This window comes from Callithrix jacchus, chromosome 10, assembly GCF_049354715.1.
Source record: "Callithrix jacchus isolate 240 chromosome 10, calJac240_pri, whole genome shotgun sequence".
Taxonomy (NCBI): Eukaryota; Metazoa; Chordata; class Mammalia; order Primates; family Cebidae; genus Callithrix; species Callithrix jacchus.
The window spans coordinates 98,259,426-98,286,970 of NC_133511.1; the positions used below are offsets into that span (position 1 = coordinate 98,259,426).

The 27,545-nt window shown below is 42.3% G+C and overlaps 1 protein-coding gene across 5 annotated transcripts in view; it reads left to right on the forward strand.

Moving 5' to 3' along the window:
- QSER1 (glutamine and serine rich 1) overlaps positions 1-27,545 on the forward strand; it is an 89,895-nt gene that overhangs the window by 540 nt on the left and 61,810 nt on the right. Inside the window, exon 1 of one of the 5 annotated variants that reach the window (XM_035262309.3) lies at positions 105-26,754. The exons of the other annotated variants lie outside the window; for them this stretch is intronic. The gene's annotated coding sequence lies outside the window, so the exon portion shown is untranslated. Of the gene's footprint in view, positions 1-104; positions 26,755-27,545 lie in introns of those variants that run through there. 5 annotated transcript variants of the gene reach the window in all.

A 27,545-nucleotide genomic window follows, 5' to 3' on the forward strand; every position in this document is an offset into this window, starting at 1 on the left:
GAAAGGCCGGGGATGCGTTTGGGGCCTTTGCTCCGGTGCAGCGCCGCCCAGGGGTCTGGGCCGGGCGGGGAGCCCTCCGTTCGCCCTCGCCCAGCTCGGGAGAGGCGACTGATGACTCCTACGGGGTGGTCGTGGGTGGGCGGGGGCGCCCGGTGCAGGATTCGCGCCTGGGGACGGCGGGTGAAGGGAGAGCTGGGCGGGAGTCGTGGGGCTCCGTCATCTCTCAGGTCCTAGGCTCTCACATGGTGAAGTTTGGGCTCGTGGCTGAACTCGGGATCAGGGAGACCCAGGACTGGCGCCGGGGGTCCGAAGGGGGCGCCGGAGAGTTTGGGGCAGTGGCGATCCATTGTATTAGAATCTGGGTGGTCGACAATGCGGTGTTGGGGGCCCCGGCTTGTGAGGGTTGAGGAGGCGGGAGAAGAAGCTCGGAGCCGCGTCCCGGAGACACTGGGGGACCCGGGAGCGCTGGGCTACGGGAGAATCCCCGGGGAGCGGGGCGGGAGAGGGGGCTCGGCAGGGCGCGAACGCGGCTCTAGGACCGGGTGACATATGTTTGCGCTGGTGGCCAAGATTTAGGCGATTTCTCTTCCACGCGTTCAAAGTTGTTCTTAGGTTTCCTCCCCTCTTAAGAGCAGGAAGTAAGGAATCTCTCTTTGCCTTCTGTTCCTCGGGGTGACGGAGAGTTGGGAAGAAATGGGGCGGGGGTTGGGGTGGGGGTAGTGAAGGCCATAAAGGTTGGAGAACCAAAGCATGTTTCTCCATCTCGGCCTCTAAAGCCCGGGTGCGTTAGGTGGCGCGGGGTTCAAGAGTTCATCTTTGCTGCAGCATGACCAAGGGAATCTAAAATGTTGACTCCTGCTTGATATTTAAGCTCGCTGGAAATGTGTAGTAGTGCCACACGGTGAAACGGTCCCATTTGAATGATAACTGGAAGGCGTGGTCTTGTTTGGAGGTTTGGTAAGCGGGTTGTTTTAAAGCCACCTCTTCCGAACAATACAGAATCTGGTAGGTGCAGCTTTTGATTACATGGACCAGGGAATCCTGGGTTGCTAATGACTTCATCCTCAGCTACCAACAGGAAGCTTCGTGACTTTATGATCTCATTAGATTTCTTCATTATTTTTCACAACAGAAGTGAACTTTTTTTTAACTTTACACATTACTGTGTTCCAGGTTATCTTCTTTGTTTTGATGAAAGTTCTACGTTCATGATTGAGGAAATAAGTGTGAAGAGTAGCTGGTCTTTGTCTTAGATTGTCCATTGGGATGACTGTGAAAGAATGAGAAAAATTTGCTTCAAGAATAGGGATATAAGCTTTCTTAGAAAATTTTAGGTCCTTTGTTTGAAAGATCCGGGAGTTAGCAAAAATAATATGATGTACCAATTTGAAGCTAAGTAATTAAATGCTGAAACCTTTCAGAGATAGCCATTATTTTGTATTACATACAAGTATGCCATTTTAAGGAGTTTTATGAAAGACGTTTGGCACTTCCACCCATTATTTCTTTTTGATGGTAATTTGACTATCCTTTTTCAAGTAGCTTTTTGCATTGACTAGGATAATTTACAAATTAAAATTACTTTCTCGTCATTGAACAGCATGATAGATATTTATGCCGCATTTTTTATCCTTTAACTGAAAAATATTTTATTAGGTAAATGAAACTGAAATACCACCTCGTTACTTCTTTTAGTAGGATACTTCTGAGGCAAGAAACTAAAATCTACTTGTCATATTTTCCAAATGTTATTTATCAGAGTAACATGGAATGACTTCCCAAATACATTTGAAAACAGTAAGTAGATTCATTTGGCACACATAATCTAAAGGAGATTTATTTTGTTTACTGGTAGTTATTGAATCTTAAATGTTATCCCCCCCTTCCCCTCCTCTGTTTTTTAAAAAAATGGGCGGGGTGGGGTGGAAATCAGCTAAATTACAGCATAGAAAATGCAGTTTTACCCCCCTCCCCCCACCGACTCTGCTTTGTTAACATCTTGTGTTGGGATCAGGCCATCTGTACAGAGTTGCACACACTTATGAATTATACCTCATTTTATTCCTCAAATTGTTCAAATATTCCTCTTTGATTTCAGTTATATCAAAAATACCAAATCTGAAATATGCCTGTAAGTCTAAATATTCTACACTTCCGAAGCTTATTTATATTTTTATAACATTTTAAAAAGCTTTTTTCATAATTCATGTATCAGTTGAATGTTTTTGTTCCCCTTTGTGGCAGTTTCTTCTGAAGGTGCAAATGAGTACTAGTTGTGATGATGTAATACGGATACTTATCCATAAAGAATTAGCCTGTCTGTCACCTTGTTTCCTGTAACCTATTCAGAAACTGACAGATGGTAATGACATTCAGTTATTGCCAACATGGATCTGACATCCTACTTTATGCATTCTTGGTCTTGAAATACATCATTTTCATAAGTTGACTGGATAAGTCATAAGTTACATGATAAACAGTTTTTCATGAGTTTGAAACAATACATTTTTTAATACAACAGCTCTGTTAGTTATTAGGTAATTTTACTGTATTAACAGTTGAAAAACAGTGGGAAACTCAAGCATTTTACCTTAAATAGGACATATAGAGAGGTTTTTGAATATTTCTTAGAGTACTTGCTAGATACTTAGAAATTGCACGGATAAGGACTGGCCATATAAACTTCATTTTTGTACTGTTTTCAGTTAGTTTTAGGAACCAAGTGAACATGTCCTTTGCTGAATACCATGCAGTTGGAGGTACTTTTTGGGGTGCAGTTTTGGTTGTTCTAAATACCTTTGCTTGGCTTGGGAAATGAGAAGGTCATCAGGAACCTGCAGATCCACTGCCCTGTTCTGTGCTTGATACTTATATCTTGGTCACAGCAGCAAGAGCCAGGCTGTTTTATGGTGATAATTGATATGTTTGTATTTGAATGTGCACCAGAAAGTAATAGAATGGAAATATTTTGTATTTAAATAGGTTTACATTTGTTTTTTGCCTTTCTAACTTGAAAGAATTTTTGGCACCAGTTTTTAGAATTCCTAATGCATACTTTTTTTTTTTTTCAGTATGTTGTATAGAGTATGATAAGTACTCTTCTGAAAAACCTAAGTAATGATTAGCTCTTTTTCTTTTTTTTTTTTTTTTTGAGACGGAGTTTCGCTCTCATTACCCAGGCTGTAGTGCAATGGCGCGTTCTTGGCTCACCGCAACCTCTGCCTCCAGGGTTCAGGCAATTCTCCTGCCTCAGCCTCCCGAGTAGCTGGGATTACAGGCACGCGCCACCATGCCCAGCTAATTTTTTGTATTTTTTTTTAATAGAGACGGGGTTTCACCATGTTGACCAGGATGGTCTCGATCTCCTGACCTCGTGATCCACTCGCCTCGGCCTCCCAAAGTGCTGGGATAACAGGCGTGAGCCACCGCGCCCACCCCATGATTAGCTCTTTTAAAATTGGTCAGTTTCTATATGATGGATATTTGTTTGATACATTACAAATCTAGAGTTTGCCTCAAGGTTTTTGGAAAAAGGCCTTATAGATCCCAATTTGTAAGGAGTAAGAACAATCTGAAGTTAATGAAAGGTTATTTCAGACAAACTTCCGTTTTTAGAGTCAGAAAGTTTTTTCCCATGGAACCATATTGTAAGTAATAGTAGCTGTCAATTACCTCATGAGCAACTAATTTGGGCTAGCTGTTTGAAGTCATAAATGCATACACTCATTTATAAAACTTCATTATAAAAATCCTTTGAGGTAGGCATTCTTTTTAGCTTCCTTTTATGGATGAGGAAACTGAGGCACAGAGAAATGAAGTAATTTATACCTACAGCTACATAGCTAGTAAATAGTGGAGCTGGGATTAAAACCTGGGCATTATGGGTCTGGAGCCTAGGTGTTAACCAGTGTACTGAACTGCTTTATGGTAAGATAGTGGAATGCTGTAATCCACCTATATGTGAAATGAGCTTCTGCGAGCAGGCCTGGAAACTTAAGCATTGTTTTTATCCTTAATTCAGTGTTCTTTGTCACTGATGACCGTTTCATAGTTGAAATATATTCCTTTTCACTTCCATAGCACTGCACTTTCCTGGCTTTCTCCTACTTTCCTGGCCCACTGCTTTTTCCTGTTCTTCACTGATGTTTACTCCTCATCTCTCTCATCTCTGCAAGTTACTGTTTCCTCAGGGCTTTCGACTGATAAAATTTCTTGTTCATTCCTTGCTTTTTCCTTAGGATTCACATCCATGTCTGTGCTTTTAAATACTGTCTTGGTGGAGCTGCCCATATTTGCCCATATTTGACTCTTCTAAGGACCTGGTCACATAACCAACTACCTCTTTGACCTTTTACTTGAACTTAACGATATGCTTTCCCCACCCATCACACCTCTGCTTCCCTAGTGAGGCCCATCTCAGTAAGTCATACTTCTTCTGTCCACCTAGTTGCCCAGGCCAGAAACTGCTTTTGAATCTAATGTCTTAAAACTCTGCTTGTTTTGTATCCACTGCTCCAGCTGATCCAAGCCACCATAATTTTTTACTTGGACAACAGCAGTAGCTTCCTAACTTAGTCATCTTGGACCTTTTCTTTCCTCCCTTCAATTCATTCTTACACCATTGAGTGATTTTTAACAGATCTACCAGTTTGCTCTTGGTCCTTTGCCTAAAGCCTTTCCATAGCTACTCCTACGTATCAGGGTCAAGTTTTTAAAAAAATCTGTAATGTGGTCAGGTGTGGTGTCTCGAGCCTGTAATCCCAGCACTTTAGGAGGCTGAGGTGGGAGGATTGCTTGAGCCCAGGAGTTTGAGACCAGCCTGGGCAATGTGGTGAAACCCTATTTCTACAAAAAATAAATAAATTTAAAAAATTAGCTGAGCATCGTGGCGTGCACCTGTGGTCCCAGCTACTCTGGAGTCTGAGGGAGTATGGCTTGAGCCTGGGAGGTAGAGGTTGCAGTGAGTTGTGATGGTGCCACTGCACTCCGCCTGAGTAACAGAGTGAGAGCCTGACACACACACACACACACACACTCTCTCTCTCTCTCTCTCTCTCTCTCTCTCTCTCTCTCTCTCTCTCTCTCTGTCTCTCTCTCTCTCTCTCTCTCTGTAGGTGCCCTGTATGGCTCTGCATTTACTGACCTATTTTTTTTCTTTCTGAGACGGAGTCTTGCTCTGTTGCCAGGCTGGAGCTCAGTGGCGCAATCTCACCTCACTGCAACCACTGCCTCCCGAGTTCAAGCGATTCTTCAGCCTCAGCCTCCCGAGTAGCTGGTACTATAGGCACGTGCCACCACACCTGGCTAATTTTTGTATCTTTAGTAGAGACAGAGTTTTACCATGTTGTCCAGGATGGTCTTGATCTCTTGACCTCGTAATCCGCCCACCTTGGCCTCCCAAGTACTGGGATTACCGGCGTGAGCCACTGTACCCGGCCCTGACCTATTTTTTTAAAATTAATTAATTTTTTAAATTTTACTTTAAGTTCTGGGGTACATGTGCAGATCTTGCAGGATTGTTACATGGGTATACACATGGCATGGTGGTTTGCTGCCTCCATCCCCTGTCACCTACATTAGGTACTTCTCCTAATGTTATCCCTCCCCAGTCTCCCCACCCCCTGCTTTCCCTCCCCTAGCCCCCCAACCCCCAACAGACTCCAGTGTGTGATATTCTCCTCTCTGTGGCTATATGTTCTCATTGTTCAACAGCCACTTATGAGTGAGAACATGTAGTGTCTGGTTTTCTGTTCTTGTGTTTGCTGAGAATGATGGTTTCCAGATTCATCCATGTTGAAGTCTTCCTTTTTTATGCCTGCATAGTATTCTATGGTGTATATGTGCCACATTTTCTTTATCCAGTCTATCTTTGATGGTCATTTGGGTTGGTTCCAAGTCTTTGCTATTGTAAACAGTGCCGCGGCCGGGCGCGGTGGCTCAAGCCTGTAATCCCAGCACTTTGGGAGGCCGAGGCGGGTGGATCACGAGGTCAAGAGATCGAGACCATCCTGGTCAACATGGTGAAACCCCGTCTCTACTAAAAATTACAAAAAATTAGCTGGGCATGGTGGCGCGTGCCTGTAATCCCAGCTACTCAGGAGGCTGAGGCAGGAGAATTGCCTGAACCCAGGGGGCGGAGGTTGCGGTGAGCCAAGATTGCGCCATTGCACTCCAGCCTGGGTAACAAGAGCGAAACTCCGTCTCAAAAAAAAAAAAAAAAAAAAAAAAAAACAGTGCCGCAGTGAATATACGTGTGCACATGTCCTTATAATAGATTGATTTATAATCCTTTGGGTGTATACCCAGTAATGGGATTGCTGGGTACTGACCTATTTTTTTAAATTTATTTTCTTTTTTATTTTTTCTTGAGACAGGTCTAACTCTGCTGCCCAGGGTGGAGTACAGTGGTGTGATCATAGCTTACTGCAGCCTCAACCTACTGGACTCAAGTGATCCTCCCAAGTAGCTGGGGCTACAGACATGTGCCACCACACCTGGCTACTTTTTAAATTTTTTGTAGAGGTGGGGCTATGCTGACCAGGCTGGTCCTGAACTCCTGGCCTCAAGCAGTCTTCCTGCCTTGGCCTCCCAGGCATGAGCCACCATGCCTAGCACTGGCCCATATTAAATTCTTTGGATTATTCTAAATTCCTTCCTACATGGTCTTACCTTCATCTAGATAACTCTCACCCTATCCCCACCTCCCAGCCTGACTTGTTAAGGTATCTCATGTGAGAAACCTGCAGTATTTTTTTTTTTTTTTTTTGAGGCGGGGTTTCGCTCTTGTTTCCCAGGCTGAAGTGCAATGGCGCCATCTCGGCTCACCGCAACCTCCGCCTCCTGGGTTCAGGCAATTCTCCTGCCTCAGCCTCCTGAGTAGCTGGGATTACAGGTACGCGCCACCATGCCCAGCTAATTTTTTGTATCTTTAGTAGAGACGGGGTTTCATCATGTTGACCTGGATGGTCTCGATCTCTTGGTCTCGTGATCCACCCGCCTCGGTCTCCCAAAGTGCTGGGATTACAGGCTTGAGCCACCGCGCCCGGCGACCTGCAGTATTTTCAACCCCCACTCCTTGTTGCTTTGTGCAACAGTATATGTTTTCACAGAATATTTTATTTTACTTTCTTATTCTTAGAAATATGTATTTATGGCCAGGTGCAGTGGCTCACGCCTGCAATCCCAGCACTTTGGGAGGCCAAAGCAGGCAGATTACAAGGTCAAGAGATCGAGACCACTCTGGCCAACATGGGGAAACCCTGTCTCTTCTAAAAATACAAAAATTAGCTGAACATGGTGGTGCACGCCTGTAATCACAGCCACTCGGGAGGCTGAGGCAGGAGAATCGCTTGCATCTGGGAGGCGGAGATTCCAGCGAGCCAAGATTGCGCCATTGCCCTCCAGCCTGGTGATAGTGTGAGACTCTGTCTCAAAAAAAAAGAAGAAATATATATTTACGGGCCTGGCGCGGTGGCGCACGCCTATAATCCCAGCACTTTGGGAGGCCGAGGTGGGGGGATCATAAGGTCAAGAGATCAAGACCATCCTAGTCAACAAGGTGAAACACTGTCTCTACTAAAAATACAAAAATTAGCTGGGCATGGTGGTGCGCGCCATGCTACTGGTAGTCCCAGCTACTCGGGAGGCTGAGGCAGGAGAAGTGCTTGAATCCAGGAGGCGGAGGTTGCAGTGAGCCGAGATCCTGCCATTGCACTCCAGCCTGCGTAACAAGAGTGAAACTTTGTCTCAAAACAAAAAAAAAAGAAAGAAATATATATTTATGTGTTTGTTATGTAATACATATCTTCTTCCTCAGAATGGAGGTTATGTGCAGAACCCTATCAGTTTTGCTGTTATGTTTATAGTACTTAGTATTTACTTTAATCCATGGCATATAGTTGGTGCTTAATACGTACTTACATCATGAAAGCCAGAACTCTGCTTCAGTGTGGGAATTAGAAGCCCCTTTCTTCCCGTTGCAGCCTCTAGTGCCATTCCCCTTCTACCCTGTAGTTGGGACCAAGATGAAGGGTAAGTTTGTGATTTTCATTGGTTAGCAGTGTGGGGATATAGGCTACTACTTGTTTCTTCCTTTCCTTGCTCTGTTCTCTGCAACAATGAGTACTAAAATATGTCTACCAAAACACAGTTTTCTTTCATTCATTAAACAAATGTTTGAGTGGCTACAATTGTGACGCAGTGTCGCCTTTATCTCCTTGAGTTATTATATTTCTGCAGTGAAAGCTTGAGAAATCAAGTGACAAGCATGCATTCACTCATTAAAATGTACTGGCCATCTCGGAGTTTCTGTTTCCCAGCTAATTTCTGCAGGGTGCCACAAAAATGAAGAAAACACTGCCTTGCCTCTTAAAGAACTTGTGATCTGGAAGGGTGACAGGGTAATGTACTTGCTTCCTCTCTGCTTGTCTTCTAAATGTTGAAGTGCTCAGAAACTTGAGTTTCTGTCCTTTTTTCTTCTCTTTCCACTGATCCTAGGTGTAGTTGCCATATGAGATGACTTTCAAATTTATATCTCTGGATTCATATCTAGCATCTGATATTTCCATTTGAATATTGAATAGGTAGTTCCAAAATGACACATCTGGCCTGGCACAGTGGCTCACGCCTGTAATCCCAGCACTTTGTGAAGACAAGACGGGCCAAGGCAGGCCAAGGTGGGTGGATCATGAGGTCAGGAGTTCAAGACCAGCCTGGCCAACATGGTGAAACCCCATTTCTACTGAAGATACAAAAAATTAGCTGGGCATGGTGGTGAGCGCCTGTAATCCCAGCTACTTGGGAGGCTGAAGCAAAAAATCACTTGAACCTGGGCGGTGGAGGTTGCAGTGAGCTGAGATTGCGCCATCACACTCCAGCCTGGGCAACAGGGCAAGACTCCCTCTCAAAAAAAAAAAAAAAGACACATCCACTGCATGATTGTCACTCTGTCAACCTAGGTCTCTTCTATCTTCCCCACCTCAGTAATTAGTATCACCATTTACTCCACTGTATGTGTCCAGAAGGTTAGAGCCATTCATGATTCATTTCATTCCTTCCCATATAGAGTCCCTTAGCAAATCCTGTTGGTTCAATCTCCATATCCATAATTTCCTGCATGGACTATTGCAGTTGCCTCCTGTTATTTTCCTTGCTTCCTTTTAGGCATTCTAGAATTTATTAAGTATGCAACAGCCAGAATTAACTTTTCAAAAATGTAAGTCAGGTCACGTCATTACCCTGCTTAGAACCTTCCATTGTTACTCAGTAAAATCCAATGACTTGGCTGGGTGCGGTGGCTCATGCCTGTAATCCCAGCACTTTGGAAGGCTGAGGCAGGTGGATCATTTGAGGCTAGGAGTTTGAAACCAGCCTGGCCAACATGCCGAAACTCTGTCTCTACTAAAAACACAAAAATCAGCCCGATGTGGCAGTGGGTGCCTGTAGTCCCAGCTACTCAGGAGGCTGAGGCAGGAGAATAGCTTGAACCTAGGAGGCGGAGGTTGCCGTGAGCTAAGATGGCACCCTGCACTCCAGCCTGCGTGACAGAGTACGACTCCGTCTCAAAAAGAAAAAAGAAATCCAATGACTTAACATGGCCTACAAAGCCCTGCATGATATAAGCCTCAGCTAATTTCTCCAACCTCATTTCATTCTTCTCCTACCACCATCTTTCAGCCATACTGGTTTTACTTCTGTTCCTGAAACATGCTAAGATTATTTGTGTTGTCTTCACTGGCTATTCTCTTTACCTGAAGTTTTCTTTCCAGGTCTTTGCTTTGCCCCTCTGCTTTTGCTGATAGTTAGGTCTTTTCCCACATTACCTTCTCAGAAAGGCCTTCTCTGACTACCCAGTCTAAAGTAACTGCACATCACTAACACATCACAGTTTTACTTCAGAGCATTCTCACTCTCTGGAGTAATTTTATTGATTTACATATGTCATCTATTACCAGTCTTTCCCCATACCACTGACCATCACAGATGGAATGCATGTTCCATAAGAACAGGGCTCTTCGTCTTGTTCACATCTGTACAAGGTAGGTTAGAATAGTACTTGATAGCATAAGCTCTGGAGTCAGAATGTTTGGGTTTGTATTTTGACTCCACCACTTGCAGTATGATCTTTGACAAGTTTTTTAACCTCTCTTTGCCTCAGTTTCCTTATGTAAAATGAAGATGCTTTTAGAATTCTTGAAGACTGAGAAAACCTAGAAAAGTATTTAGATTGATGTCTAGCATATAGAATAGCGTATAGATTATTAACTTTATTGTCAGCACTTAGAACAATGTCTGATGCATTGTGCCATTAAACATTAAATAAATGAATGAAATAACTATGCTCTTAATACCTGTTAGACTATTCCTTTTTGAGAGGTACAAAAAAACTTCAGGGACTTAGTGGGAAAAATTATATTGAGTTTGAGGGGATCATGGTAGCATTTGTCAGGTAGATTTCATAGAAACTGACCTGAATTATTGCTAATGCTGCATAGTGGAATAAGGGATTAGTACAAAGAAAGAACTTCTAAGAACAAGTGTTCAAAGAGGGAAGAAATGCTAGGCCAGTTAAGGACTGGGCCTTGAGCTGGCACAGCATCACTTCTGCCAGTCTGTTGGTCAAAGCAGTTCCTGGTCCAGTGCAGAATCATCATGGGAGGGAAACTACACAAGGTATGGTTCACTGGGGAGCTCACCGGAGTAACACTATACCATAGAGCATTGGTACTATATTTTAGAGGGCTTCTGAAGACAGATCATGGAGTTTAGTCTCTACACTCTATAAAGGATAGGGGACAACCAGGTGTGATGGCTTGTGCCCATGATCCCAGCACTTTGGGATGCCGAGATGGGCTGATCACTTGAGCATAAGAGTTTGAGACCAGCCAGGGTAACATGGTGAAACCCTGTCTCCACAAAAATACAAAAATTAGCCTGGCATGGTGGCATGCGCCTGTGGTCCCAGCTACTCAGGAGGATGAGGTGGGAGGATCCCCTGCACCTGGGAGCTGGAGGCTGTAGTCAGCCATGATTGCACCACTGCACTCCAGCATGGACAAACGGAGTGAGACCTGTCTCAAAAAATAACAACAAAAAAAAATACAAAATCTCTGTTCTTATGGAGTTTACATTCTTAGGTAAGGGAATCAGGCAAGCATATAATTAAGAAAATTTTCTCCTAGAGGAATTTTCCCTGAGATCTGAGGAAGCAGCAAGTGCAAATGTCCTAAGGCAAGAACAAGCCTGGCAGTTCCCTTCCCTGGTAGGATCTTCCTGTAGCTCAGTGGTACTTCAGAACCACCCAGAGGGCTTGTTGAAACACAGGTTTCTGGGCGCAACTCCAGAGTTTCTGAATCTATAGGACTTGAGTGGAGCTCAAGATTTTGCATTCCTAACAAGTTCCTAGGTGATTCTTATGCTGCTTTTCCAGCGAGGAGATTTTAACAACCACTGACCTAGGTCTTGTCAGTGTTGGCTTCTTGACATTCTTATCTCTGCTTTAATGTCATCTCTTCACAAAAGCCTTCCTTGACCACCAAATCTAAAGTCCCACCATATTTCCTTTGTTCCAGCACTTCTGTTTTCTCCAAAGTATTTGTCCTTAGCTGACAAGACCAGAGAGGTGAGTTCAGGAGTCTGACTGGACATTTGTACAGAGACAATAGGAATCTCAGAGATTAAGGTCTTTGCGGATGAAGAATGAAGGGCTGAGAACTGAGCCTTTGCTGTTGTTGGTGATAATGTCTGTTACATGCCTACTATGTGCTGAGCACTGGCCTACTAATTTTATAGTGTTATTTAACTTCTCACAGGAACTCCAGGATACAGGTACCATTGTTAGACCATTTTATAGATAAGGAAACTCAAGCAGAGATAAATTTTACTTGTCCAACATCACTGCTAGTAAGTGGCAGAGGCAGGATTTGAACACAGGTGGTGTAACTTCAGAGATTGTGCTATTAATCACAAGCTTTCAGGGAAAAATCCTTTTGGGAAGTTGAGGGTGTAGGATTAAATAGAATTGGCAAATGAAGTATGAAAGAGGGTTAGTGATAGAATACTTTGAAGAAGGATGTTAGCCATTTGGGATTTAACATTTGTGCCGGGAGATTTAAAAAATGGTTATCATTTTCCCTGAGCATACTGTTGCTAAAAGTTTTTGGAGAAAACTTGGGGACATGGATACCAGATTGAGTAGTTTGCCATAGGGTATGAGTAGCAGAAATTTTAACTGAAGCACCTCTTATATTCTAGACACTGTTCTGGGGGCTTGGGATACAGGAGAGCAAAACCAAGATCCTGAGGGAAATGAGGTGAAACAGCTGATTAAAAAATGAACATAACTGTATATTATCTAGTATGTTGGGAGGTGATACTAGAAAAAGAAAAGCAGAATAAGGAAGAATGGGATGTAGATGAGGGAGGCGTTGCAGATTTACAAACAAGGTGGACTGGGCAGGCTCATTGAAATATTTGAATGATGACTTGAAAGTGCTAACTTTTGAAATTGGAAGAAAAAATTGTTACATTGGGAAACGGTGCTTTAGTAAGGTATTTATTTATTTAGAAGCAGAGTCGTGTTCTGTCGCCCAGGCTGGAGGGCAGTGGTGCGATCTCAGCTCACTGCAACCGCAACTTCCACCCCTGGGTTCAAGCAATCATTCTGGCTCAGCCTCCTGAGTAGCTGGGATTACAGATGCCCACCATCACACCCAGCTAATTTTTGTATTTTTAATAGAGTTTTTAAAATACTCTATTATTTTAAAATAAATAGGTGTTTCAATGTGTTGGCCAGATTGGTCTGGAATGCCTGACCTCAAGTGATCCACCCGCCTTGGCCTCCCAAAGGGCTGGGATTACAGGCATGAGCCACCACACCTGCCCCAGTAAGTTTCTTTTGCCCCTAGTTCAAATGATACTACAAGTTTTGTTAAAAAAAAAAAAAAAAAAAAAAATTTACCTGCTCCTTGGGTTAACTTGCTTACAGGAAATCTTATTTATTTGCTTAACATTTATCCCTGTAGCTGCTTCTGGTGTTTTAATTTCAGCCACATGCTAGGTGACTTTCTGTCATTAGGCTGCTACTAACACCATTTCCTTACATTGATTCAGGCCAGTCTAGCCAGGGCTCTCCAGTCTATGCCTTTCCACAGTCAAGGCAATAGTAAGCATTTCTTTTCTTTTTTGGGGGACAAAATCTTGCTATGTCGCCCAGGCTGAAGTGGTATGATCTCAGCTCATTGCAATCTCCACTTCCTGGGTTCAAGCAGTTCTCCTGGTCAACCTCCTGAGTAGATGGGATTACAGGTGCGTGCCACCACACTCGGCTAATTTTTTTTTTTTTTAGATGGAGTTTCGCCCTTGCTACCCAGACTGGAGTGCAATGGCACGATCTCGGCTCACCGCAACCTCCGCCTTCTGGGTTCAAGCAGTTCTCCTGCCTCAGCCTCCCAAGTAGCGGGGATTACAGGCACACGCCACCATGCCCAGCTAATTTTTGTATTTTTAGTGGAGACGGGGTTTCACCTTGTTGACCAGGATAGTCTTGATCTCTTGACCCTCGTGATCCACCCACCTCGGCCTCCCAAAGTGCTGGGATTACAGGCGTGAGCCACTGCGCCCGGCCTAATTTTTGTATTTTTAGTAGAGACAGGATTTCATCATGTTGGCCAGGCTGGTCTTGAACTCCTGATCTCGTGATCCACCCACCTTGGCCTCCCAAAATGCTGGGATTACAGGCGTGAGCCACCACAACCAGCCAATAGTAAGCGTTTCTTAAGCAATGTGCTAGCAGTGAATATGAACATGTGTAAAGATGTTGTATAAAATGAAGGCACCTTGGCCTCCCAAAATGCTGGGATTACAGGTGTGAGCCACCACAACCAGCCAATAGTAAGCATTTCTTAAGCAATGTGCTAGCAGGGAATATGAATATGTGTAAAGATGTTGTATAATATGAAGAGATAAATGAGAGGATGTGGGCCTGGTTTCAACATATCCACTCATTTTACTTTTTTTGTGTGAGTGTGCAGAATGATAGTCTCTTTTTTTAGACAGAGCTTTGCTCTTGTTGCCCAGGCTGGAGTGCAATGGCTTGATTTCGGCTCACTGCAACCTCTGCCTCCCAGGTTCAAATGTTTCTCCTGCCTCAGCCTCTGGAAGTAGCTGGGATTACAGGCACCTGCCACAATGCCCAGCTAATTTTTTTGTGTTTTTAGTTGAGACAGGGTTTCACCATGTTGGCCAGGATGGTCTTGAACTCCTGACTTCAGGTGATCTACCCACCTCAGCCTCCCAAAGTGCTGGGATTACAGGTGTGAGCCAGTGCACTCTGCCTTCTCTTTTTTTATCTTTGAATGAAACACTGTTTTTTCACTGCTCCTTGAATGGTGTTAGGAATGCTCTTATCTTAGGGTCTTTGGGCTGTTTCCTCTGCCAGGACCACTTTTCCCTGAGCTAGTCTGCATGACTTCCTCCCTCATGTTGTTCAGTGGCCTCTCCTTAGTACCCTCAATAGAATGGCATGCACTGCCATCACTGTCAAACCCTGCTTAAGGTTTCTTCATAACATTTATCAATCCTTGATATAAATACTTCTCTGTTGTTGTTTATTGTAGTCTCTGTCCTTTAGCTTGGGTGTTTTTTGACAGAAGTTCAGCTGTGTTTTCCCCCACTTGCCTGGCATATAATAAGTGTTCAATAAATATTGATTTAATAAAGAATATGTTTAATGAGAGATATTCTGCTTTTACTTGTCTAATATTTCAGAGCTTAAATTTGGCCTCTGTAAGTTAAAGGCTCTTTAGTGATCCTGACCATGTAGCTTGTCCTATGTTGCTAGGCATGTAGGGATCTATGGGGTATAACTAAACATAAAATAATGAAATTTTCATATTGCCTAACGCCATCATTCTCATTACTATGTGATCACTGATCCTGTTTTAAGTAACTTGACACCAGATTTGTCTGATCCAGTGAAGCAAACACAAATATGTGGATAAGCTAAAATGCTTTTGCTTGTATCTGCTTAAATTAGATGGCTTAACATTTTAAATCATTTCTCATGTTGAGCAAAACTGCAAGATGAACATTATGCCAGTAAAGCAGCTGGTACTGTCCTCACTTAAACACATTAAACTGCTTCAAGTCAGAGTTTGATTTGGCCAGAGCCACAAGGGACTGGTGGAATGATGCCGAAGTAAAAGTGTGAACCATTTGGAAGGATGGGAATTAAGTAGAACTGTGCCTATGCCAAAAACCCCAACTCCTCAAGAAACTCAAAACCTAGAGATGGTCTTTTGCTATTTGTTAATACCTTCGTATTACTTTTGTTTAAACAGCAAGATTTTGACTGAAATCTGATCCTCTAGTATGGTAATGATTAGAATTGTTTCTAAGACTGATAAGTTGTGTTTCAGTAAGGCATAGGAGTTGAAGATTCCAAACTTGCTTTTAAAAGCTAATCTAGTATACCAGCTAATTAACTTTGATCTACTGTGCTACCTTTTAAGGTCATGTTAGCATCGTCCCCATATATATCAAGCATACTTCACAGTATGTTTGCTGTTGGCACTTAACAGACAGTAAACTTGTGTGTTTTGATATTTAATATGTCATAAAATCTTTTTTAGTGTGTAACTTGTTTCAAAATATGTACTCCTGAAATTCATTAGTTTCTTTCTTTACATTAACCCTTGTTGTGAATTAATAATAATGCAGAACAAGAATTAGCCACCCTAAAGTTGATTTTCTCTATTATAAAGAAGAATTTTTTAGATTTTTTTTTTTTTTTGAGACAGAGTTTCGCTCGTTACCCAGACTGGAGTGCAATGGCGCGATCTCGGCTCACTGCAACCTCCACCTCCTGGGTTCAGGCAGTTCTCCTGCCTCAGCCTCCTGAGTAGCTGGGATTACAGGCACGCGCTACCATGCCCAGCTAATTTTTTGTATTTTTAGTAGAGATGGGGTTTCACCATGTTGACCAGGATGGTCTCGATCTCTTGACCTCGTGATTCACCCGCCTCGGTCTCCCAAAGTGCTTGGGATTACAGGCGATTTTTTTTTTAAGTTAAAAAAATTGGGGCTGGGTGTGGTGCCTCACGCCTGTAATCCCCCAGCACTTTGAGAGGCTGAGGTGGGTGGATCACCTCAGGTCAGGAGTTCAAGACCCAGCCTGACCAACATGGTGAAACCCCATCTCTACTAAAAATACATAATTAGCCAGGTGTGTTCGCGCATGCCTGTAGTCCCAGCTACTTGGGAGGCTGAGGCAGGAGAATTGCTTGAACCTGGGAGGTGGAGGTTACAGTGAGCCAAGACTGCGCTGTTGCACTCCAGCCAGGGCAACAAGAGCAAAACTTCATCTCATAGAAAAAGAAATTTTTTTTAAAGACAGGGTCTTACTCTGTCATCCAGGCTAGAGTGCAGTGGCTCACTGTAACCTCAAACTCCTGGGCTCAAGCAATCCTCCTATCTCAGCCTCCCAAGTAGCTAGGACTACAGGCATGTATTACCATGCCTGCCTAAATTGGGGTTTATTTTTGTTTTTGTTTATTGTAGAGATGGGGTCTTGCTATTTTCCCAGGGTGGTCTCAAACTTCTGGCTTCAAGTGATCCTCCTGCCTGACTCTCCCAAAGTGCTGGGATTTTCAACATGAGCCACCACATCCAGCCAACAACAACACTTTTATAGAAAATTTCAAACCAAACAAATTTAGAGAAAGGTATAATGAACCCCTGTGTATCCATTACCCAGCTTCAACAATTTTAGCACATGGTCGTTCCTCTTTCATATATATCCCTACATACTTTCTGTCCCTACTCCCATGTATCATTTCAAAGCAAATTTCTGGTTATGTATCCCCTTCAACCATAGTATGAGAGAGAACTCTGAAAGATACTTACTTTTTTTTTTGACATAACTACAATAGGTAGGATGTTTTAAGGCAATCTATAAATATTTTACCAGTTTTAGTACCTGAAGTCAGTCTTCTAATAGTATAGTACAATTAAAATAAGTAGTATAGTACAGTTACAACAGGATAAAACACTACTGGTTTTATTAAAAGTTTGGCTAATTTTTTTTTTTTTTTTTTACAAATTCGTGGAAATTTCCTTAAGAAAACAGAAGCATTAAACTTTTTAAGCTTCTAGATAATTTCATATTACTTTTCTAAAAATTTGTAAGGAAAGAACAGCACATTGAGTAGAAAATGAATTGTACAATTTTGGATTTTGGTTCATCTGAAAATCTTCTTTTCTTCCCTAAAATGTTATTAAATTCTTGTATGAAACCAAAGATGTATAAATGTTTGTCTGTAAATCTAGTTCATATCCACATGTGAATTGTGATAAATGTATTTTTAGACAGATTTCCTTGATCTAATGCCAGAAATCATAGACTGTGTTAATAATAATACATAAAATTGTGATGTCATGAAAAACTGGCTCTACAAGTTTCTCAAACAAGGGAGAAAATTTAAATGAAAGACTAAGCCACAAACAAAAAGATACATTGAAAAAGCCGAAAAAAATTTTTTATAGGACCCATACATTTGAATCATGGAAATATGAACTGTTTTGTGTTGAAAAGTAACCAGCTATATATTAGTTCATTTTAAGTAATTCCTTTGTAGCCAAAATAAGAGAAACCATCTAGGACCCATATAACCACTTTTGTCTCTCTCTTAAATAAACAAGCTGGTCTTTACAGGTGGTTAGTACATGAAAACATAAAATAATTTGCTTTGATGGATGTATTTCTCCTCTTTTTTTTTTTTTTTTAAGGCAGAGTCTCACTCTGTCACCTGGGCTGGAGTGCAATGGTTCAGTCTTGGCTCACTGCAGCCTCTGCCCCCTGGGTTCAAGTGATTCTCCTGCCTCCGCCTCCCGAATAGCTGGTATTACAGGCATGCACCACCACACCTAGCTAATTTTTGTATTTTTAATAGAGATGGGGCTTCACCATGTTGGCCAGGATGATCTCGATCTCTTGACCTCGTGATCTGCCTGCCTTGGCCTCGCAAAGTGCTGGGATTACAGGCATTAGCCACCATGCCTGGCCCTGTCTTTCTTTTAAAAGAACAGCATAGACTGTGCATGGTGGCCCACGCTTCTAGTCCCAGCACTTTGAGAGGCCAAGGCAGGCACAGATCTGTTGAACCCAGGGGTTTGAGACCAGCTTGAGCAACATAGGGAGATGTCCATCTCTCAAAAACAATACGTAATTAGCTGAACATGGTGGCACGCACCTGGAGTCCCAGGTACTCAGATGGCTGAGGCAGGAGAATCACTTGAGCCCAGGAAGTCAAGGCTGCAGTGAGCCATGATTACCACTCTACCTGGGCAACAGAATGAGATACTTTCTCAAAAGAAAAGAAAAGTATTGGCCGGGCGCGGTGGCTCAAGCCTGTAATCCCAGCACTTTGGGAGGCTGAGGCGGGTGGATCACGAGGTCAACAGATCGAGACCATCCTGGTCAACATCGTGAAACCCCGTCTCTACTAAAAATACAAAAAATAAGCTGGGCATGGTGGCGCGTGTCTGTAATCCCAGCTACTCAGGAGGCTGAGGCAGGAGAATTGCCTGAACCCAGGAGGCGGAGGTTGCGGTGAGCCGAGATGGCGCCATTGCACTCCAGCCTGGGTAACAAGAGCGAAACTCCATCTCAAAAAAAAAAAGAAAGAAAAGAAAAGCATTAAAAAAAAAAATACTGGAAATGAGGAACACTTAGGACCTGAAAATGTTGTCTTTGTTGAGAAGAAAGATTGGTAATGCAAATGATAACAGAAATAGAAAAGGAAGATGATGAAGTGGCATTTTGGAGTTGTCCAGTCGAGGCCTTGGTGGTGGTTGTTATCGTGGATGCAACCAAGCATATGCCATATCACCATCACATTTCATTATTTCCCTGTGAAACAGCAGACAGAAATTCTTAGCTGTCTTGACTTTGGCAGTGTTTTTCTTGGGCATCTGTTACAAATGCCAACATCTGTCTCTTTTTGTTGTTAATACTGTGTGGAACTGATACTGTTTTTTTAATATACTCTGTCACCCCACTAGATAGGAAATTCCATACTACTCATTTTACCTTGCTTAGTAAAAACAGAAACGTCTTCTGTTTAACCAACTTGAGTGTATCATTTGTACAAAATAAAATGGGACTTTTTGGTAAAGATCATTAATGATGTATGTAGCTGAATAATATTTCATTGTAAAGACACAGCACATTTTGTTTATCCGAACTCTTTTGACGGACATTTGGGTTGTTTTCACTTTTGAATGCTGCTATGGACATTTGCGTGTAAGACTTTGTATGAACATGTTTCCTGGGTAGATACCTGGGAGTGGAATTGTTGCAAATTTGTGTTTAACATTTTGAGGAATTGCCCAATCTCTCTCTCCTAAAGTGGCGGTACCATTTTTATATTGCCATCAGAAGTATATGGGTCAGGCGTGGTGGCTCATGCCTGTAATCCCAGCACTTTGGGAGTCCAAGGCCGGCAGATCACGTGAGGTCAGAAGTTCAAGACTCACCAGGCCAACAAAGCGAAACCTCATCTCTACTAAAAATACAAAAATTAGCTAGGCGTGGTGGCACACACCTATAGTTTCAACTACTGGGGAGGCTGAGGCAGGGGAATCACTTGAACCCAGGAGACAGAGGTTAAAGAGAGCTGAGATTGTGCCACTGTATTCCAGCATGGGCAGCAGAGCCATGTCTCAAAAAATAAAAAGAAATATATGGATGCTCCAGTTTCCCCATGTCTGTTCTACACTTGTGATTGTCTTTTTTATTATTGCTCATTCATTTCTTGAAAAGTTTACTGTATTTGACTCATCTGTCTCTTCTACCACTGTTTTCTGCAAAATTGGGTTCAAGGAAGGGAAGTATCCATTATCAATAACAGCTTTATCCATTTGATATTTTCACTGATTTTTTTTAAAACTAAAAGACAGTGTGATATTATGCAGCAGTTGATACCCAAGTTCATTATACTCTAGCTATATTTTTTTTCTTGAGACAGAGTTTATTGTTGCCCACATGGCACAATCTTGGCTCACTGCAACCTCTGCCTGCCAGGTTCAAGAGATTCTCCTGTGTCAGCCTCCCAAGTAGCTGGGACTACAGGTGCATATCATCATGCCTGGCTAATTTTTTTGTATTTTTAGTAGAGACAGGGTTTTGCCACGTTGGTCAGGCTGGTCTCGAACTCCTGACCTCAGGTGATCCACCTCCCTCAGCCTCCCAAAGTGCTGGGATTACAGGGGTGAGCCACAGCTCCTGGCCTAAATTCTAGATCCTTTAACATTTATTTTAAAAGCAATTTCTCGGCCAGGCACAGTGGCTCAAGCCTGTAATCCCAGCACTTTGGGAGGCCGAGGTGGGTGGATCACGAGGTCAAGAGATCGAGACCATCCTGGTCAACATGGTGAAACCCCGTCTCTACTGAAAATACAAAAAATTAGCTGGGCATGGTGGTGCGTGCCTGTAATCCCCGCTACTGGGGAGGCTGAGGCAGAAGAACTGCATGAACCCGGGAGGCGGAGTTTGCAGTGAGCTGAGATCGCGCCATTGCACTCCAGCCTGGGTACCAAGAGCGAAACTCCATCTCAAAAAAAAAAAAAAAAGCAATTTCTCTTGAAACTTGGAGCTACTTGGGTAGTCATGTGTATATTGGGGGATGAAGTGTGGTCATGACATTATAAGGTGTATTTTGATTTTAGAATTCCCTTGGTGTCGATTGTAGTTTGGAAACTAAGTTGTGTAGCAGGTAGCTACGTTTAAAAAATGTAATTTAGACACTCCCATTCTTAAAAATCCATTGGTTTTCCATTGCAATTGAAATGAAATCGAGACTCATTGTGCCCAGAAGGCTTTCCATGTCCAACTCTTAACTACTACCTTTCCACGGATCTCCTCCTGCTCACTCTCTTCCTTTAGTACACTCACAATATGTTGGTCTTCTTTTAGCTTCTCTGTGTTCCAGACTCTTCCCACTTTAGGCCTTTTCCTAACTGTTCTTTCTTTTCCTTTGGTTTGGGGCAGGGCTTGCTTAAGATCCCTTATTCTGGGAGGCATTTGCTGATCACTGTGTCCTCCTTCTCCCGTAATCTCTATATTTAGATTTTCTCCTTCTTTATTCATTTGACAGAGCTCATAACTATTTTCTTAGTTGGTTTCCTTTTATCACCCTGTCTCACAACTAAACTGCAAGCTCTTTGAAAACTTATCCTGTCATGTCTTGTGTCCCCAGTGCCTTACTCATTGCCTAATACATAACATCTAATGTTTGTTGGATAAATTAATTGTCCCTGCTCTGCTATATTTTTGTTTTATTCTGTTTTGTAGAATTGGCTAGACACTTGTATGCTGTTTAATCTCCCATAGTTACATAGGTCATGATGGCAGGAAATTTGTTATGTGTATGCTTTTCACTCATACCTTTTGCATGTGTATATTCAGTAAAGACATACAGACCTAAGTTGAAAATTTCTCTTGAAAATAATTGAAATGGTTGTTAGAAATGTTCTGCAGCTACAATGCCAATATAATGAGATTTTTTTTTTTTTGAGACAGAGTTTCACTCTTGTTACCCAGGCTGGAGTGCAATGGCGCGATCTCTGCTCACCGCAACCTCTGCCTCCTGGGTTCAGGCAATTCTCCTGCCTTAGCCTCCTGAGTAGCTGGGATTACAGGCACATGCCACCATGCCCAGCTAATTTTTTGTATTTTTAGTAGGGACAGGGTTTCACCATGTTGACCAGGATGGTCTCGATTTCTTGACCTCATGATCCACCCACCTCAGCCTCCCAAAGTGCTAGGATTACAGACTTGAGCCACCGCGCCCGGCCCCTATAATGAGAATTTTTAAACAAAAGCTTTAAGATCAAAGCTAAATAGAGTAAAAATCAAAATGGACATTTTAGATCTAGCAATAAATTATTTACAGTCACTTTATTTTTTCTGTTCCCTGCCTTTTCCTGCCTCCTTCATGCCATTTTTACAACTACTTTCTTGTTCCAGTTGGCTTTTTCTGTTTTGGTCTTAGCCTTCTGGTCCACAGAACTTTCCAGCCCAAGGGGTTGTGGGAGGAGATAGTATAATGTAATACTTGTATAAGTAATGTATATGTAGTATGTGTGTTATAGCTATGCTTCATTTATTATTACTGTTTCCTCAAACAGTTTCTCTAGCTGTCTAACTGCAGCAGTTAGTCCTTCTTTCTTGAAACTTATTTCTTTGATTTTTGGAGACAGTCCTATTTTTTTCTCTCAAGTTTTTAGTTAAACTTTCTCATTCTCCCTTGTGGTTTCCCCTTCCTCTACCCGTCCCTTAAATCTGCATCTCAGGTAATTGATTTTATGACATGGACACAGAGAGAGGAACAACACACACCAGGGTCTGTTGGGGGGTGGTGAGCGAGGGGAGGGAACTTAGAGAATGGGTCAATAGGTGCAGCAAACTACCATGGCATATGTATACCTATGTAACAAACCTGTATGTTCTGCACGTGTATCCTATGTTTTTAGAAATAAAAAAATTAAAAAGTACCAAGTTATGAATGATTACTCATTGTCTTTAAATAAGATAGAGTTGATCCCTATGATATGATTTGTCTCTGTGTCCCCACCCAAATCTCATCTCAAATGGTAATCCCCATGTGTTGAGGAAGGGACCTGGTGGGAGGTGATTGGCTCATTGGGGCAGGGTTCCCCATGCTGTTCTCATAGTAGTGAGAGAGTTCTCCTGAGATCTAATGGTTTAAAAGTGGCAGTTTCCCCTGTGCTTGCTCTTTATCTGCTGCTACCTTTTGAAGACATGCTTTCCCTTCCTTTTCTGCCATGTTGTAAGTTCCCTGAGGCCTCTTCAGCCATGCTGAGAGGCCCAGCAACACATGGAAGCCACCAATGCTTGGGCTTGAGTCAATTAAACTTCTTTCCTGGCCGGGCGCAGTGGCTCAAGCCTGTAATCCCAGCACTATGGGAGGCCGAGGCGGGTGGATCATGAGGTCAAGAGATCGAGACCATCCTGGTCAACATGGTGAAACCCCCGTCTCTACTAAAAATACAAAAAATTAGCTGGGCATGGTGGCGCGTGCCTGTAATCCCAGCTACTCAGGAGGCTGAGGCAGGAGAATTGCCTGAACTCAGGAGGCGGAGGCTGCAGTGAGCCGAGATCACGCCATTGCACTCCAGCCTGGATAACAAGAACGAAACTCCGTCTCAAAAAAAAAAAAACAAACTTCTTTCCTTTACAAGTTACCCAGTCTCAGGTCATTCTTTATAGCAGTATGAAAATACACTAATATAGACAATTGATACTGGGAGTAGGGCAGTGCTATAAAGATAACTTGAAAATGTGGAAGTGACTTTGGAACTGGGTAATGGGCAGACGCTGGAACAGTTTGGAGGGCTCAGAAGAAGACAGGAAGATGTGGGAAAGTTTGGAACTTCCTAGAGATTTGTTGAATGCTTTTGACCGAAATGCCGATAGTGATATGGACAATGAAGTTCAGGCTGAGGTGGTCTCAGATGGAGATGAGGAACTTATTGGGAACTGGAGCAAAGGTCACTATATACTTTAGCAAAGAGACTGGCAGCATTTTGGCCTGCCCTAGAGATCTGTAGAACTTTAAACTTGAGATAAATGATTTGGGTATCTGGCAGAAGAAATTTCTAAGCAGCAAAACATTCAAGATGTGACCTGGCTGATCCTGTAAGTGTTTAGTCATTGCATTCACAAAGAGATTTTCTGAAATTGGAACTTTTATTTAGAAGGGAAGCAGAGCATAAAGTTTGGAAAATTTGCAGCCTATGTGGTAGAAAAGAAAAACTCATTTTCTAGGGAGAAATTCAACCCAGCTACACAAATTTGTATGAGTAATGAGGTGGTGAATGTTAATAGCCAAGACAATGAGGAAAATGTCTCCAGGGCATTTCAGAGATCTTCACAGTGCCCCTCTGATCACAAGCCTGGAGGCCTAGGAGGGAAAAATGGTTTCATAGGCCCTGTCTGCTGCTCTATGCAGCCTCAGGACAGGGTACTCTGTGTCCCAGCTGCTTCAGCTCCAGCCATGGCTAAAAGAAGCCAAGGTACAGCTCGGGTCATTGCTTCAGAGGGTGCAAGCCCAAGCATTGGCAGCTTCTACGTGTTGTTGGGTGTGCAGGTATGCAGAAGATAAGAGTTATGTTTGGGAACCTCCACCTAGATTTCAGAGGATGTATGGAAATGCCTGGATGTCCAGGCAGAAGTCTGTTGCAGGGGCAGAACCCTCATGGTGAGAACCTCTGCTAGGGTAGTGCAGAAGAGAAATGTAGGGTTGGAGCCCCAACACAGACTTTCCACTGGGATACTGCGAGAAGAGGGCCACAGTCCTCTAGACCCCAGAAAGGTAGATCCACTGAAAGCTTGCAACACACACTTGGAAAAGCCACAGACACTCAATGCCAACCCATGAAAGCTGCAGCGGCTATACCCTGCAGAGCCACAGGGGAGAAGCTGCCCAAGGCTGTGGGAGCCTCCCCACCCCTTGCATCAGTGTGCCCTGGATGTGAGACATCGAGACAAAGGAAATTTTTTAGCTTTAAAATTTAATGACTGGGTTTCAGAACTGCATGGGGGCCCTGGCACCTTTGTTTTGGTGCATTTCTCCTATTTGGAATGGAAGCATTTACCCAATGCCTGTACCCCCATTGTATCTTGGAAGCAACTAACTTGCTTTGATTTTACAGGCTCATAGGTGGAAGGGACTTAACCTTGTCTCAGATGAGACTTTGGACTTGGACTTTTGAGTTAATGCTGCAATGAGTTAAGACTTTGGGGGACTGTTGGGAAGGCATGATTGGTTTTGAAATGTGAAAAGGACATGAGCTTTGGGAGGGGTGAGGGACCCTCCCAAATGATAGGGTTTGGCTCTGTGTCCCCACCCAAATCTCATCTCAAATTGCAACCCCATATGTCAAGGGAGACCTCAGGGAAGGTGACTGGCTCATAGGGGTGGTTTCCACCATGCTGTTCTCTCTCCTGCCACCTTGTGAAGACATGCCTTGCTTCCCCTTCACCTTCTGCCATGGTTGTAAGTTTCCTGAGGCCTCTCCAGCCATGCTGAACTGTGAGTCAATTAAACTTCTTTTCTTTATAAATTACCTAGTTGCAGTTCATTCTGTATAGCAATGTGAAAATGGACTAATACATCCTATAATAGTATTATTAGTCATATATTTCTGTGATATCTTCAGTGGAAGAGAGGAGAGTGGTTCTTCAGTGGAGTTGCAGGAATTTTGAGTTCCAGATAAATAACATTGAGAAATGGGAATTAGTATTATTGGTCATATGTGTAAAGCAGTGTCCCTATAATCTCTCCTCAGCCCACTTCTGATGTGAGTTGCTCTTGGACATTTTCTTTCATTTCCACGACTTGAAAAAACACTCATTTTGTAATGATCCCCAATTTTTTATTTCCAGCTCACATTTCTCTTCTGAGTCCTAAGAAGGAATATTCATTAGCTCGTTTTTTATTATTTCTCACAATATGTCTCTTGAACACTTCAAGCTCAGTGCTTTCAAAACTGAAACTGTCCGCATTTGTTCAGCCTTGTGGGTGTCTCAGTATCATTCACGATTTCTCTGTGTTCCCCACAAGTCTTCTCAATTGTATTTTTAAAGAATTCTTAGTATCTAACTATTGCCACTGTTTTGTCCTCATGAGTTCTTACCTGGATTTCTGTCGTAGAATCTTGGCCTTCTGTCTTTAATTAAGGTTTCCTCTGTTCCACACAGTATTTATCAGATTATCTAAGATAGTAATTCTCTTGAACTTTTCAGAGTAAACTTGTAGGGTCCCATGTCACATGTCAGAACTACTCATCAATAATTTCTGAAAGGGAAATCTGGATGTATATAGTTCGAAAAAAACTAACAGGTGATGCTGATGAGGACACCTGGTTACAAACCATTCTTTAGACCAGGTCAGGTGGCCCACACCTGTAATCCCTGCACATTAGGAGGCAAAGATGGAAGAATTGCTTGATCCCAGGAGTTCAAGATCAGCCTGGGCAACATAGGGAGACACCCTGTCTCTATAAAAAGATATTTTTTAAAGTGGCCAGGTATGGTGTCGCATGTCTGTGATTCCAGCTACTGAGGAGGCTGAAGGGGGAGGATTGCTTGAGCCTGGAAGGTCATGCCTAGAGTGAGCTATGATCACACCACTGCACTCTAGCCTGGGCAACAGAGCAAGACCCTGTCTCAAAAAAGTATAAATTTAACTGTAACTAAAATTCTTGAGAGGCTGGTGATTCCCTTGAAGATATAATGTGAGATCCTTATTTGGCATATAATATTCCATAGTTTGTTTCCTGTCTGCTTCATATTCCTATTCTCTGATATAATCATGCTGAATTACTACATACAGTTCTAATGTGCCATCTTGGGGATATTTCTAGGTCTTTGTATATGGAATTTTATCTTCTTTTCTTTTTTCCTTCTTTGGATAATTTCTCCTTTTCAATACTCAGTTGTCATGTCCTAGAGGAAGTGTTCCCAGATTGTATACATTTATTTACTTGTTTTCTCTAGTCCCTAGCATGACACTTGGTAGTCAATAAATGTCAGCTGTATAAATGTAGACCTTACCTTTAGGTGCAACAATAACAGCATTGATTCAGCATTCATTATGCGCCAAGTGCTGGACTGTGCTAATTGCTGCTGACCATTTGTGCTTTATTGTTTACTCCCACAACAACGTGATGAAGGTAGGTGTTACTGTTACCCATATTTTACTATTGAGGAAATGGAGACTTGGTTAAGTCTAACTAATTGTCTATGTGGCTCCTGTAAGTCACAGACTTTATATAGAACTGTATTTGAATCCTGTAGCCTGTTTGTGGAGCCTGTGCCCTTGTACAGCTGTTACACAGTTGTTTCAAAGTTCCCTAGTTTATTTTTTCAAATTCATGATAAATAATTTCTTAATAAGAGCTGATTATTCTTAGGCTATATGTTTTTGCTTTTAAATTATCAAACTGTGGATTAGCTAAAACAAAATAAAGATTTAAAAATATTTGGCATTTAGTTATGAATGGGATAGGTATATGCTAGAGTTCCACGCAGAGTTAATTCAGTGGACTTAGTGTTTATTTCTGTTCAGATTTTATACCAAAGAATACTGTGTGCTAAATGAAGTAAAAATGTTCATCTTAACTGAGAATATTAGAACTACAAAGAACATTAGGCTTTATAAGTAGGAAAATGAGTATTCTACAAGATTATGTACATTGGTCAAAGTCTTGTAGCATTTATTTGCAGAATCAGGACTGGAATTTGTGGTTCCTAACTTCAAATCCAGAGTGTTTATTTTTCTAAACTATGAAAAGTTGATATATCTAAAACAATATTTTCAAAGCTTAAAGAGAATTCTACTTTTATTATATTCTAGGTATTAGTGGCCAAATTATTCAATACAAAAAGAACAAAGCTATATGACTACTTAAGGCGAAATCATTTATTCAGTGCTTAAGTAACTTATTACTTGTGTGCAAGTACT